The sequence below is a fragment of the Perognathus longimembris genome, chromosome 14 (genome assembly GCF_023159225.1).
Source record: "Perognathus longimembris pacificus isolate PPM17 chromosome 14, ASM2315922v1, whole genome shotgun sequence".
NCBI lineage: Eukaryota > Metazoa > Chordata > Mammalia > Rodentia > Heteromyidae > Perognathus > Perognathus longimembris.
This window is the reverse complement of record NC_063174.1, coordinates 21,469,972-21,482,291: the sequence shown is the minus strand read 5'-3', so window position 1 is coordinate 21,482,291 and position 12,320 is coordinate 21,469,972. Positions and strand designations below refer to the sequence as shown.

The window sequence follows — 12,320 nt, the reverse complement described above, 5'->3', positions numbered from 1 at the left end:
CCTCCTTTACTCATCACTAATTCTACCTACTTCCTTTGTACCATATTCCTACAGATAACTTATAAGAACTAAGCTCCAAAAGTTCGTGGACTGAGTAATTTCATTCACAAATTCTATTACTATGAAATTAGTTTGTATTGGGCAGACATAGTTACACATGTGTCCAAATGGGTTAAAACTAAATATAAAACAAGAAAGGCAAAGCTGTAAAGCTAATCTCATGTTATAGGCTCTAAGAGAAAAATCTCAGAAATTACAGAGAGGCAATAAGGAATATTTCGTTGGAATTCAGAGATCTCTTCAACTGAAAAGAACTTTGCGGTTTGCTTTGTCTTTAAGGACGAACATGAACTCTGTGTAATTGAAATTCCCCCTTTTGTCAGTAGGGGTTTCTCTGTACAGCTCATCCATTCCTTATCTATAGAGTGTTCACCCATCGTTGTCAACAGATCTCTCAGGTAATCCTCATGAGTAATACCAGTTACTTCTTCCTCAAAGCAAACAAAAGCATCTTCAGAATCTGTACTATTTCTCACCAAACATGATGAAGAACATGGTGAAACAGATGGGACCTGGAACCTCATTCATCATGTCATTCAGATATTTATCAGTAGGGTTTTTCCCCTAGTATACCATGCAAATCTCCAGTAAAGTTGGCTGTGCTCTAGTCAGTCATACTGAAGGTTTCTTTGAACTCTTGGATCTGTGACCAAATACAGCGAACACATTGGATATTGCACACTGAGGTACTTCTTGGTTGTCTTAGCCTTTGCCCTTTTGCTGGATATGGTGATGGTTAAATCTCCCTGCCCCCATATCTGCAGATGGTTGCATCTGCTTCAAAGCCTCTCAGTATATTCCAAGGTAGCTAAGGGGTGGGCCTCAAAAAAATTTAACAGTTGAATTACATCATCATGTAACATGGATCAAGCATTATCAGTCATTAAGGTTTTCAGAGAACATTGTGGCACACATATTTTCATGTTATTTCATCCAAAGAAATGGAGATTCAAAGAGATGAAATGTTTTTAATAATAGTGGCTCATTAGTCTTTGCTGTACCTATTACACTAGAAGAGAAATGCAAAGAGGAGCAATACAAAATCTTTGTTTCAGTGAATTTCCAATACTATTGGAGAAGTAGACACACTAGCAAAAGATAGTTTTATTAGAGCTAATGTACTGAACAGTTTTAGATGGATGGTCCCCCAAATATCAGAATATATTTATCACATGAATTCATGTTAGCAGACAACAGAGGCCTACCATAAGTCCGAGAATTGGAACTGACAAGGACTACAAAGTAAAGGCACAGTGATGAAGGAAAGTGATAGGAGTCATAGCACCAGAAAGCTTCACCACAGTAGGACAGATTAAGACATCCTGTTAGACATTCAGCTACTATGTATGAGAGAACATAGGGCACAGTTAGCTATAGCATTGCATTTAAAGGTACTAAGTGAAAACAAAAGACAAAGAAAAACTGAGTTCAAATGTTGGCTTTGTGACTGCTTGAGCTATGTAAGTTTACAAAAGTTGAGTAAACCTTTCTGACCTTGCTTTGCTGCATTTGTGTAACTGCTAGAGGTGGTGGGAAGTATAGTTTCACTTAAGAATTTCCTGATACCCGATAAGGCAGTAAAAATTGTTGACTTTATACAGTCTTGACCTTCCTGTCCACATGTTCTTAATCGGAAGTACACATAAAGCACTTTTGCTCCATAATGAATTATGATTATCTCAAGCAAAAGCACTTATATAATTCTTCAATGAGTTTAATACTAAACTAGCAGCTTTTTGTCATGGAATGCCCTTTTTAGAGTGATAGAAATATAACTTATAGTTATTCAAACAAGACCTAACTACTATTTTGCCAATAACCAAATTCAAGTTTTCAAAAGATTAGATTTTAATCCAAAGAAATGTTCAGAGGGGTTCAACTATAAAGATATTTATGTTTAGAACCAATCTCTGACTTAATCCTGCAAGAAGGAAATTTTCCAATGTCCATTAAAACCTATAACAATGGCTCTTTTATTTGGGCTGTTCTAATTCTGGATTTTCAAATTATACTCAGTAGTGTCAGTAATTAAAGTATTAGTTATTAATATTATAATCTAATAAGGCTTGGTTGGCATTTGGACAAAAGCAGTATTTGTATAAAAGACATGTGTTACGGGTGAAAGAAAGGAGACAGTAAAAAGAATAGGTTGAAACTTTTTTTCTTGCCTATATTTTTAGTCAATGTAATCCTAAATCATAATTATCACTGAAGCTGTTACTGAAAAGAAGAGTTTAGGAAATTGTCCTGACTGGCAAAAATGATCATGCATTGCTATTAACTAATTAATCATGGCTGAGATAATCAGGCATGCAGGGTCTCAACTGGCTCTAAATTCAGATGAAGCTATTGTGAATGTTTTGAACATTAATTTGTCTGGAGGCATTGGGCTTCTGGTAGAACTGTGAATTGAAGAGAAAAGCACATCCATGCAATATTATATTTAAATATTACTACTAAAATATGGAATTCTCAGTAGACATTCTATGAACTCAGAGTCTTCCAATACATAATCATAAGATGCCCATTGTTTTTAATGCCTTTTATTTACATGATCCTTTCCTCTTCCGTCTCTGCTAATTTCTAGAACATTGTTTTCTTCCTTTTGCAATGGCTCAGAGCTTTTTTCTACCTTGTTTCACTTCTCCTAGCAGGCTGTATTCACATTCCTTAGCATTCTCAATTTCTTTACTTCTACCTTTCCTCCAAATACTGTTTAGTCACATCTGATAGAACACATCAAACTTAAATTCCCTGACCACAGTCTTCTGTGACTGCCCTCCCATTTCCTTACTCCACTGAATTTGTTCTTTATCTACTTTGTTATTTCTTGTTCCTGAATCTTGATCAGCATGAGGTAAATGGCATCACCAGCCAAAAGCAAAGAATTTGATGTTTACTGTCCTGTTCAGACCTGCCTTGACCAAATGCACGATTCGGTTTACATTTTAAAAGACACTTGGCCCTTTAATGTTAAAACAAAGTTTGATATGAAAGTCAAGACTAGAGTAGTGAATTATAATTATGATTAATATTTGAACTGCTGACACACTAAGTTGAGAATTCATAATTTAAAATTCTAAAGTCTGTTTAGTCTTTTTTTCTATTTGAATATATCCGATGCTTACTCATAGTTGATTTTCACTTATCTGATCCAGAGCTGTTTCATGTTTTTCATGTGGTGTGTGGGAAGGAAGCTGATAGTGCTTATCTGAAAGGTATAAGCCATTTCCCCAACCCTCCAAGTTTAGCTTTAAACTTTATTTCTTGGTTTGTTAGAGTTTTTTTTTAAATCTCTTTTCAGTAGGGCCCACAATGCTGTCTTCCTCCCAAGTTTTCCTATTCCATTATCTTTTTTCCCCTAGACTCTTTTGCTTTCATCATCTTAGATTGTCCCAAATTGTGTAGAATTTTTTGAATCTCGTCTTTTCCAGAGTCCTTATGGTTTGATTCCACTCTAGATGGATTGGGCTCTAGGCTTGCTATATAGACATGATACTCAAATTTAAATGAATTAGGTTTACTTTGTGCTGATGCCAGGGCTTCAACTCAATGGCTCAGTCAGCTTAGTTTCTCATAGCTGGCACTGAACCACTTGAGCCATCCCCTTGAGTCCCACTTTTTGCTGGTTATTTTGGAGTCTCATGAGCTTTTCTGCCTCCAGGCTCAGCCTCCTAAGTAGCTACTAAGGTTACAGCCAGTACCCAGTTAGATTCACCACTTCTTGAGTTTTCATTGTTCTGGTTGATTTGATTCTGTGTGAGCACATTATTATCTATCTTGGAATTATCGTCTTAGTAGCTTAGTAACTCCCAGTAACTTGGATGGATTCCAAATCAGAATTATCACCAAAGTAGTCACTGTAACAATGAATGATACTAGACATAAGAAATTGTAGAATTTAAGAGAAATAATACTGTTTGAGTCACTTCACCCTCCAACATCTTTATTTTCCCTTTGCTTCTGGTTGGAATTTTAAATGGATATGGAATTGTAAATGGAACTTATTTTCCCTCACCTTTTGAAGGCATTACTTGTCTTGTGGCAATCTATAGCTGTTACTGATGAAAAAAATCTGAGGTTTGTCTAATTTTCATTCCTTCATAATTTCCCTTTGTTTTCACAGAAAGGTTTTAAGAGCTTCCCTTTATCCTTGAGCTTCTGAAATTTCACAATGATTTAATGAAAGGAGGATCTTTTTTCCATTAATTTTGAAGGGTACTTGGGTCGCCCTTTCAATTGGGAAATTCCTTTCATTTCTAGAGGAACAGCTTGTAATATTTGATGGTGTCATCTCTATTCTGTTATTGGACCTCTTGTAAAAAGCTTATTTCTCTTATCTTTTCCTTCATTTACTTCTCATCTCAGCATTTTGTTGTTTTCAGTGAGGTTTAGTCAGCTGTAGCTTCATAATTTTATCCTGAATTTCATTTGTCTTTAATTTCCAAGAGCTCTGCATTGTGTGCTGAATGTTTTTCATAGCATCTGATTATTTTCTGGATGCAAGGTCCTCTTTCAAACCTCTCTGTTGATGGTAACAAGCATTGCTGCTTAAAGTACTCATCCATACTTCGAATTACTTGGTTTCTTAGGGAGGGGGTGTTCTTTCTGTTTATCTTCCTGTTGCTTGTGTTGTAAACTTTCTAATTTCTGAGAATTCTTGGTTGCATGTTTGTATTTAAGAATGACACAGTGAATGAATACATATGCACACACTTGGGAGTGCTGGCTAAGGAAGAGAGCTTATTGCCAAATCATTCCTCTATGACATGACTTGGCTATTTTGTTGCAAAATATGTAAAGGACAGTCAAGACATTTGCTCAAGGGCCATTTGACCTCTCCAGAAAAGAACACAAAGATCTCTTTCCTTGGAGATAGGTGCTCAGCCACCTGAGATTCTCTAGACAGGAGCTGGAGGTTTGAGTTTCAATTAATGTCTCCATTCAGCTTCATATGAGTGCTCTATCATCCCTTATTGAACAGATACATAGGGATCCTCAACCTTTCCTAGACCTTTGGCTATACTTATATTTACTTAAAATACTTAGCTATACTTACAATACTTGTTTTTACAAGTATTTTAGGATGTGGCCTCCTCAGTCTGGCCACACCTACATCTCCTGTGTACCTCTCCTCATCCTTATTTCTCCTCATTTTTAAGCATAAATTGTCATAGTCTGAACATTGCTGATAGCCCATCTTGCATTCCCACAATAAAATGAATTTCTCCCTTCTATTTGATTTCATTATCAATTAAGTGTGATTCCTGGAGAGAGAAAGGGTGCATTTATGTGGCCTCAACTTCCACGGCAAAGGACATTTCCATTTGTTTTCCTTAATCCTTTGCATTCTCATTACACTCAAGGAATTCAACTTAAAACTGTTTGCTGAAAAATATTTCAACTACCTTTATTATTTTACTCTCTCCTTCATAATTATGTTTGCTTGATTTCATTTATTTATTTATTTATTTATTTATTTATTTATTTATTTATTTATTTATTGCCAGTCCTGGGGCTTGGACTCAGGGCCTGAGCACTGTCCCTGGCTTCTTTTTGCTCAAGGCTAGCACTCTACCACTTGAGCCACAACACCACTTCCAGCTTTTTCTATATATGTGGTGCTGAGGAATCGAACCCAGGGCTTCATGTATATGAGGTGAGTACTTTACCACTTGGCCATATACCCAGCCCTTATGTTTGCTTTAAACCCTAACTTTTTAGCTAAACAAGGTTAAAGTTTATTGCTCCAGAGAAAAGGGTCAAGAGAACCTTCTGCAAAGCAAGCAGCAACATAAGTACAAACAAGTGTCTATGAGACACAAATAAAAGTAGACTATTTTTTTCAGGAACAAGAAAAAAAGCATAGGCTCCACCCTAGAGTAAACACTAGGCATGTGCCCAACAAGTCTTGAAGATGGAAGACTATTTTTCATAGATCCTATTTGGTTATCTTGGAAATGATCTTTTCCGGGGCCTCAGAACCAGCAAAGAGTGAGCACAGCAAGAGAGAAATAGTGGTGTACTCACTTAGCTGATGGGGTTGCTGTGGTATTTCTGGGAATTGTTTGGTTCCTGTGCTATAGAATTCACATTCATGTTTTCACATACAGACTATAATAACATTTTTACTGAGTTCTGAAATCTTACCAAAAGATAAGCAAAAATTGAGAATTACAAAGAATATTAATAAGTTGAAAATGGTTGAAGATAAGGCCTAGTACTGGAAGAAATATTAATGTTTCTAGGCCTAGAGAGGCAGACACATGAAAAGATGTATAAGGACTGACCACTGAAGCCAAAAGCCAGGATTGCTAAGAGTAAGGAACATCCTCGCTAGCTGTCAGGGTTTCTCTCTAGTCCAGGAATTAACATTACTAAAATCACATTAGACTTACAAAGAGAAAAAACTTACTTGACTCAGCGTTTGGGAAATGCAAAGGCACAGCGCCGTATCAGCCCACTTTGGGTGAAGGCAATGGATGTCAACATGGCTTGGTACAATGCATGTAGGAGCCAGTGCTCACATCTCCTGCCAGACAGCATAGGAGGAGAGCACAGATGACCAGTGTGATAATTCCTTCACTGTCACACCCCAAGGACCAAAAGACTTCCTTGTAGACTCACCTACTAAAGGTCCCACCATTTCCCAATAGCACCACTCTATGGACCAAGTTTTCAGTCATAGACCTTTGGAGGACTTGCAAACTAATGTTTATATCACAGCAAGTATGTAGGAACAAAAGTTAAACTCAGGGACACCCAATCTCCATTCTTGACTTCTGTGGATCAGAACTGTGATACTAATACTTGGTTACAATTTAGGGTATGATTCATTAAACATTAAAGGAATTTGGAAATGCACACCTTAATTGCTAATATTAAACAAGCAATTTTAAGAGCTGTGTAGGTAGTTTATACCTTTATCCTTGATATTACAAGGATATCCTTGAATTACAGTTTCCACCTAAATGGCACTTGGGAATTTACACTCTCAGGTGCTAAGAGCAAATCTTTGGAGTCTTAATGAACCAAAGAGAAATGTTTCTCCCACACCAAACTCTCTCTTAAGAGGCCCCATTATATGGTTTATTTCCATTTTGGTTCTCTATTATAGAATCCTTTAAAACTCACATTCTTTTCATTTTTTTTCTTGGTAGTACTCTGGTTTTGATCTTAGGGCCTAAAATAATCATTTTTCTTTTTTGTATTTCTTGCACCTATATAGCACAAAACTTTAGGACTAAAAGATACTTTAAAATCAAGTGGCCCAATGTCTTCATTTGCTGATGAGAAAGAACAGCTATAAGATAGTCTGGGGGGCCGTGGTGGCTCACACCTGTAATCCTAGCTACTCAGGAGGCTGAGGTGGTGCCAGCCTGGGCAGGAAAGTCTGTGAGATTCTTATCTCCAATTAACCACCAGAAAACCAGAAGTGGCACTGAGCCTCAAGTGGTAGAGCTCTAGCCTTGAGTAGAAGACAGAGCCCACAGGCCCAGAGTTCAGCTCCCATGACAAAAAAAAAAAAGTAGCCTGTGGGTCATTCCTCTAAGAGAAATTTTAATGCTAAATTAATTTAAAAAACAAGTTAATATTTGGGTCTAATAGCCTTTTTTCCCCACTGAAAATGCAACTACAAGGGGAAAATATCTCTATTACGTAATTAACATTGTTGGAGGTAATGCTTGGAGAATTATAGTTGCAAAACCTTGATGATATAAAAATTCCCAAGAGTCTAGAAATTTCTTCTTTAAAAAATAGCTGGAAATTCAAAGTCACTAGATATTAGAATTTGAATCCAAGGTTTTTACATCTGCTATACATTGGTATTGCTACCACTGCCTGCAGATTATTGTTGTTGATTCTGGAATGCAGATAAAAAATACAAATTATAGCTGGGCGCTGTGGCTCACACCTGTAATTCTAGCTACTTAAGAGGTTAAGATCTGAGGATCACAGTTTGAAGCCAGCCTGGGCAGAAAATTCCTCTGGAGACTCTTATCTCCAATTAACCACTCTAAAACCAGAAATGGAGCTGTGGCTCAAGTGGTAGCCTTGAGAACAAAGAGGCTTAGGGACAGATCCCAGGCCCTAAGTTCAAGCCCCACTACTGACCAAAATAAAATGCAAATTATAGGTCTTAAAGAGAGCACTGAATTGAAGCTTTTCCTTTGCTATAATTCAAAGAGTTGAAATAGTACTGAGAAGGGGAGTATTTTGTGGGGAACATGGGTAGATTTCAAAGTAACTCAGAAACAGTCTAGATTTACCTTGGTGAGACTCATAAAGTGCTGTAGAAGAACTCCCAAAATGGAAATAGAAAATTTCAGTTCTGACACTTCTCTGTCACTAACCAGGAGGGAATCTAGGGCAAAGCATTTTATTTTTATGAGGTTACCACAGGTGACATCAGAATTCTTATCCAGCTATATAAAAATCTTAGGATTGTTTTCTTTATGAATGTGACGTGTCCTGTATTTTAGCCCCTGGTAAAGGCCCAGGTGTGAACAGTTGTCTTCTTTAACAAAGTCCTCATGCCCTCTTGTTCTCTTCTGAGGTCAGCTCAGGGCAGAAAGTGGCAAGCAGAAATTTAGCAGTTCTTTTGCAACCCCTTCCCTCCACCTCCTACCTTCATACCCTATCTGAAACAAAACCTCATTGTCTCTTCATTGATGTCTCCTCACTGTTACTTCTCCATCCATACTACCAATACTTTAGTACTTGGCTTTTACCTGAACTACCAGAGCAAATAAGTGCTTTTCTTTTCTTTTTCTTTTTTTTTTTTTTTGGCCAGTCCTGGGCCTTGGACTCAGGGCCTGAGCACTGTCCCTGGCTTCTTCCCGCTCAAGGCTAGCACTCTGCCACTTGAGCCACAGCACCGCTTCTGGCCGTTTTCTGTATATGTGGTGCTGGGGAATCGAATCTAGGGCCTCGTGTATCCGAGGCAGGCACTCTTGCCACTAGGCTATATCCCCAGCCCAATAAGTGCTTTTCTAATTGTCCTCTTAGACCATAATCTGCTTCTACAGGAGCAGCATTTGTTTAAGATTTATACAGGGAGTGATTTCTCTTATTCTCACTCTGTAGGAGGTTCTTAAACTCATTTTAGCTGAAGAACACTGACTTCTTATTTGGGCCCACACATTAACTAAAAGCAGGATAAACACTAGGCACACAGCCACCATTTTGTATGTGTACCCTTTGATTTAAGCCATTCTCTCCTGCACTCACTTTGCAGTCACTTCGGATTCCAGGAAGAACAAGAATTAACATCTAAAACAAGTTTATGATGAAGATGAAGCAAAATGCCCTAGAGGAAGAGAACAGCCAAAAGTTCAAAATAGACCACTTGCCAGGCAACAGTGACCTTTTCTCTTCACTCAAGTGATGACAACAGTGACTTATTCACTCCTTTCAAATGATGACAGCAATATCAAATTCTAATGATTTTCTCAGAACCTCAATGAAGACTGAGATAATGGATGAAGACAGATAATGTATCTACCAGTCCACTGCGACTGCTTATGTATACCTTTCTTCCCTTGTCTCTTGCTTCTTTGTCTATTTAAATCTGTATCTTATGTCTCTACCCTGACCATTGAGAGGGGTTGAAGTGTTACCTACCTGTGGCATGTGTGCCACAAAATAAACCTCCTTTCTTTGTTCTGTACCATGTGTATTTGGCATGTAGGGGCAAGTGGCTAGACCTGAGAAATGGAAGCCCAGGAATCTAGGGCCTAAAATTCTGGGCTTGTCTCCACAGCTTTTTTTTTTTTTTTTTTTTTTCCTGTTGCCAGTCCTGGGCCTTGGATTTAGGGCCTGAGCACTGTCCCTGGCTTCTTTTTGCTCAAGGCTAGCACTCTGCCACTTGAGCCACAGTGCCACTTCTGGCCGTTTTCTATATATGTGGTGCTGGAGAATTGAACCCAGGGCTTCATGTATAAGCTGCAAGCACTCTTGCTACTAGGCCATATTCCCAGCCCTCCACAGCTTTTATTCCGGATCTATGCCACAGATTCCCCTGCATTTTTCCTAGCCCCACTTTCTTCTCAAACAACATCCAACATTAGTGCCTCGTTAAGACATTCAATCAAACATGTCTCCTCTACTCCAAGTGAAATTCCTTACAATGCCCTACAAAGCCTTAGGCACCTTTGTTAGCGTTGCCCTTTCCCACAACTCCCATTCTGTGCTCCTTTCACTGTTCCCCTAATCTGCCAGAAACAAAATGACTGCAGTGACTTCACACTTGCTTTTCTCTTGCCTGGGATGCTCCAATTTCCTCACCTTGTCACAACTCCTATTTCACCTTCTCATGGGTCTTCACTGGTCATGCTATGACAGACACCTCATAAAACTGTGAGCCCTTTTATTCTTTGATTACTTTTTTTCTTTGTTGTTCTTCCCAGTAACAATTGAGTGCATCTGTTTTGTGAGTAGTGTCTTATATAGCGTGTGGTCTATAAAAATCACTGACTGATCTGTGGGAGTCCGACAACAGGGGGGCATAACACCTTAGACAAAAATGGAACCAGAACATAGAAAAATAGCTTGTTTGTTCATGGCAAAACAAAACTTGATCATTCTCCTAATCTTGAATAATAATAAACTTTATTAATGTGTTTTTGTTCTCTTTTTATGTCAGGAAAACATTGTTCACTATTAAGACTTTAATTTGGTCAATAAGGGACAAATCACAGTTTACCAAATGTTACCTTGGGTGCCTGACTTAGGGAAATGCTGGAGAAAAATGAAAGAGGAGGTAACAAGTTTGACAAGAAATGTACTCATTGCCTTAGATATATAACTGTAACCCCTCTGTACATCACCTTGACAATAATTTTTTAAAAGAACAAAATAGGGCCTATTTTTATTTTTTAAAATTTCTTCATTGTCAGAATGAAGTACAGAGGGGCTATGTTTCATACATAAGGCAGTGAGTACATTTCTTATCCAACTTGTTAACTCCTCCCTCATCCCCCTCCTCCCATTCCCCCTTCCATTCCCGTCCCCCCTCCATGAATTGTACAGTTGGTTTGCACCATATAGGTTTTTTGTTTTTGTTTTTGCCAGTCCTGGGCCTTGGTCTCAGGGCTTGAGCAACGTCCCTGGCTTCTCTTTGCTCAAAGCGCCCTAGCCACTTGAGCCACAGCGCCACTTCTGGCCGTTTTCTATATATGTGGTACTGGGGAATCGAACCCAGGGCTTCATGTATACATGCCAGTAGGCCATGCTCCCAGCCCCTACACCATATAGTTTTGTGAGTATTGCTGTTGCATTGGTCTTTTTATCTTTTGTCTCTCTTGGTAGTCTCTTTCCCTTCCCTAGTTCCAATACACTATATACAATATCCAGGGTGCTAAAATCAGTTACAGTGATATCAGGGGTAAAACCATTGGAAAGAAATACCCAAAAAAAAAAAAAAAAAAAAAGCACGATTTCACACGACATGTTGAAAATAGCAACAATTGATAGCACTTGTTTCCATAACTTGTAGTTCATTTCGCTCAGCATCATCTTATGTGTTCATAATACAATAGCTGTTGAGCTATTGCGATCTTCTGCTAGGACTATCCTAGACTTGTACTAATTATTTTCTATGAGGGGAACCATAGAGTCCATGTTTCTTTGGGCTGTGGAGTGAGCCAGACCCAAAGAAACATGGGTCTGCTGTTTTTGTATAGGACATTGCAGGGGCTGACCCCTGGCCACTCCAAAGCCCTTAAAATTCTAAGATGGTAATATAGAGCACCCGGAGTAAACACATCACGTGATAATATGCTCACATCAAATTTTTCTTAAATAAGAGAAATGGTGGGGTTCCCGTTCTCTTTCCCTTTATCAGAAAGATGCGGTCCGCAGCTCACGGAAGGGGTCCCACGGCAGGGATTCCCCGGGGCGGCCATCCAGGCTGGAAGGGCCGGCGCAGCAGTAGCCTCGGGAGCGCTGCTCCTTCAGATCCACCGCCGTCGGCGTGGTTAGAGCCCGGCGTCGGCCTCCCCGGAACTTAGAGGCCGAGCTCGTCGGCCAGCGCCGCCTCCGCCAGGGCGTCCAGCAGCGGGAATGCGTGCGGGGAGAGCGGGCTGCGCAGCGAGCGCGCCCCGCCGCGGGCGGCGACTTCGCTTCCCAGCTCGGGGTCGGTGCAGACGGCAGGGCAGCTTCGGGGAGCCCACGGGACCGGCCCGTTAGCTGCGAAGCGGTGACGGAGGGGAGGGCGGCGCGCGTTCCCCATCACCGCCGCCCCGCGTGCCGGGAGCTGG

General features: G+C 39.6%; 1 pseudogene; it reads right to left on the bottom strand.

The window, feature by feature from the left end:
* Window positions 1-300: 300 nt before the first annotated feature.
* Window positions 301-5,260, bottom strand: LOC125362998 (annotated as a pseudogene).
* Window positions 5,261-12,320: the final 7,060 nt, after the last annotated feature.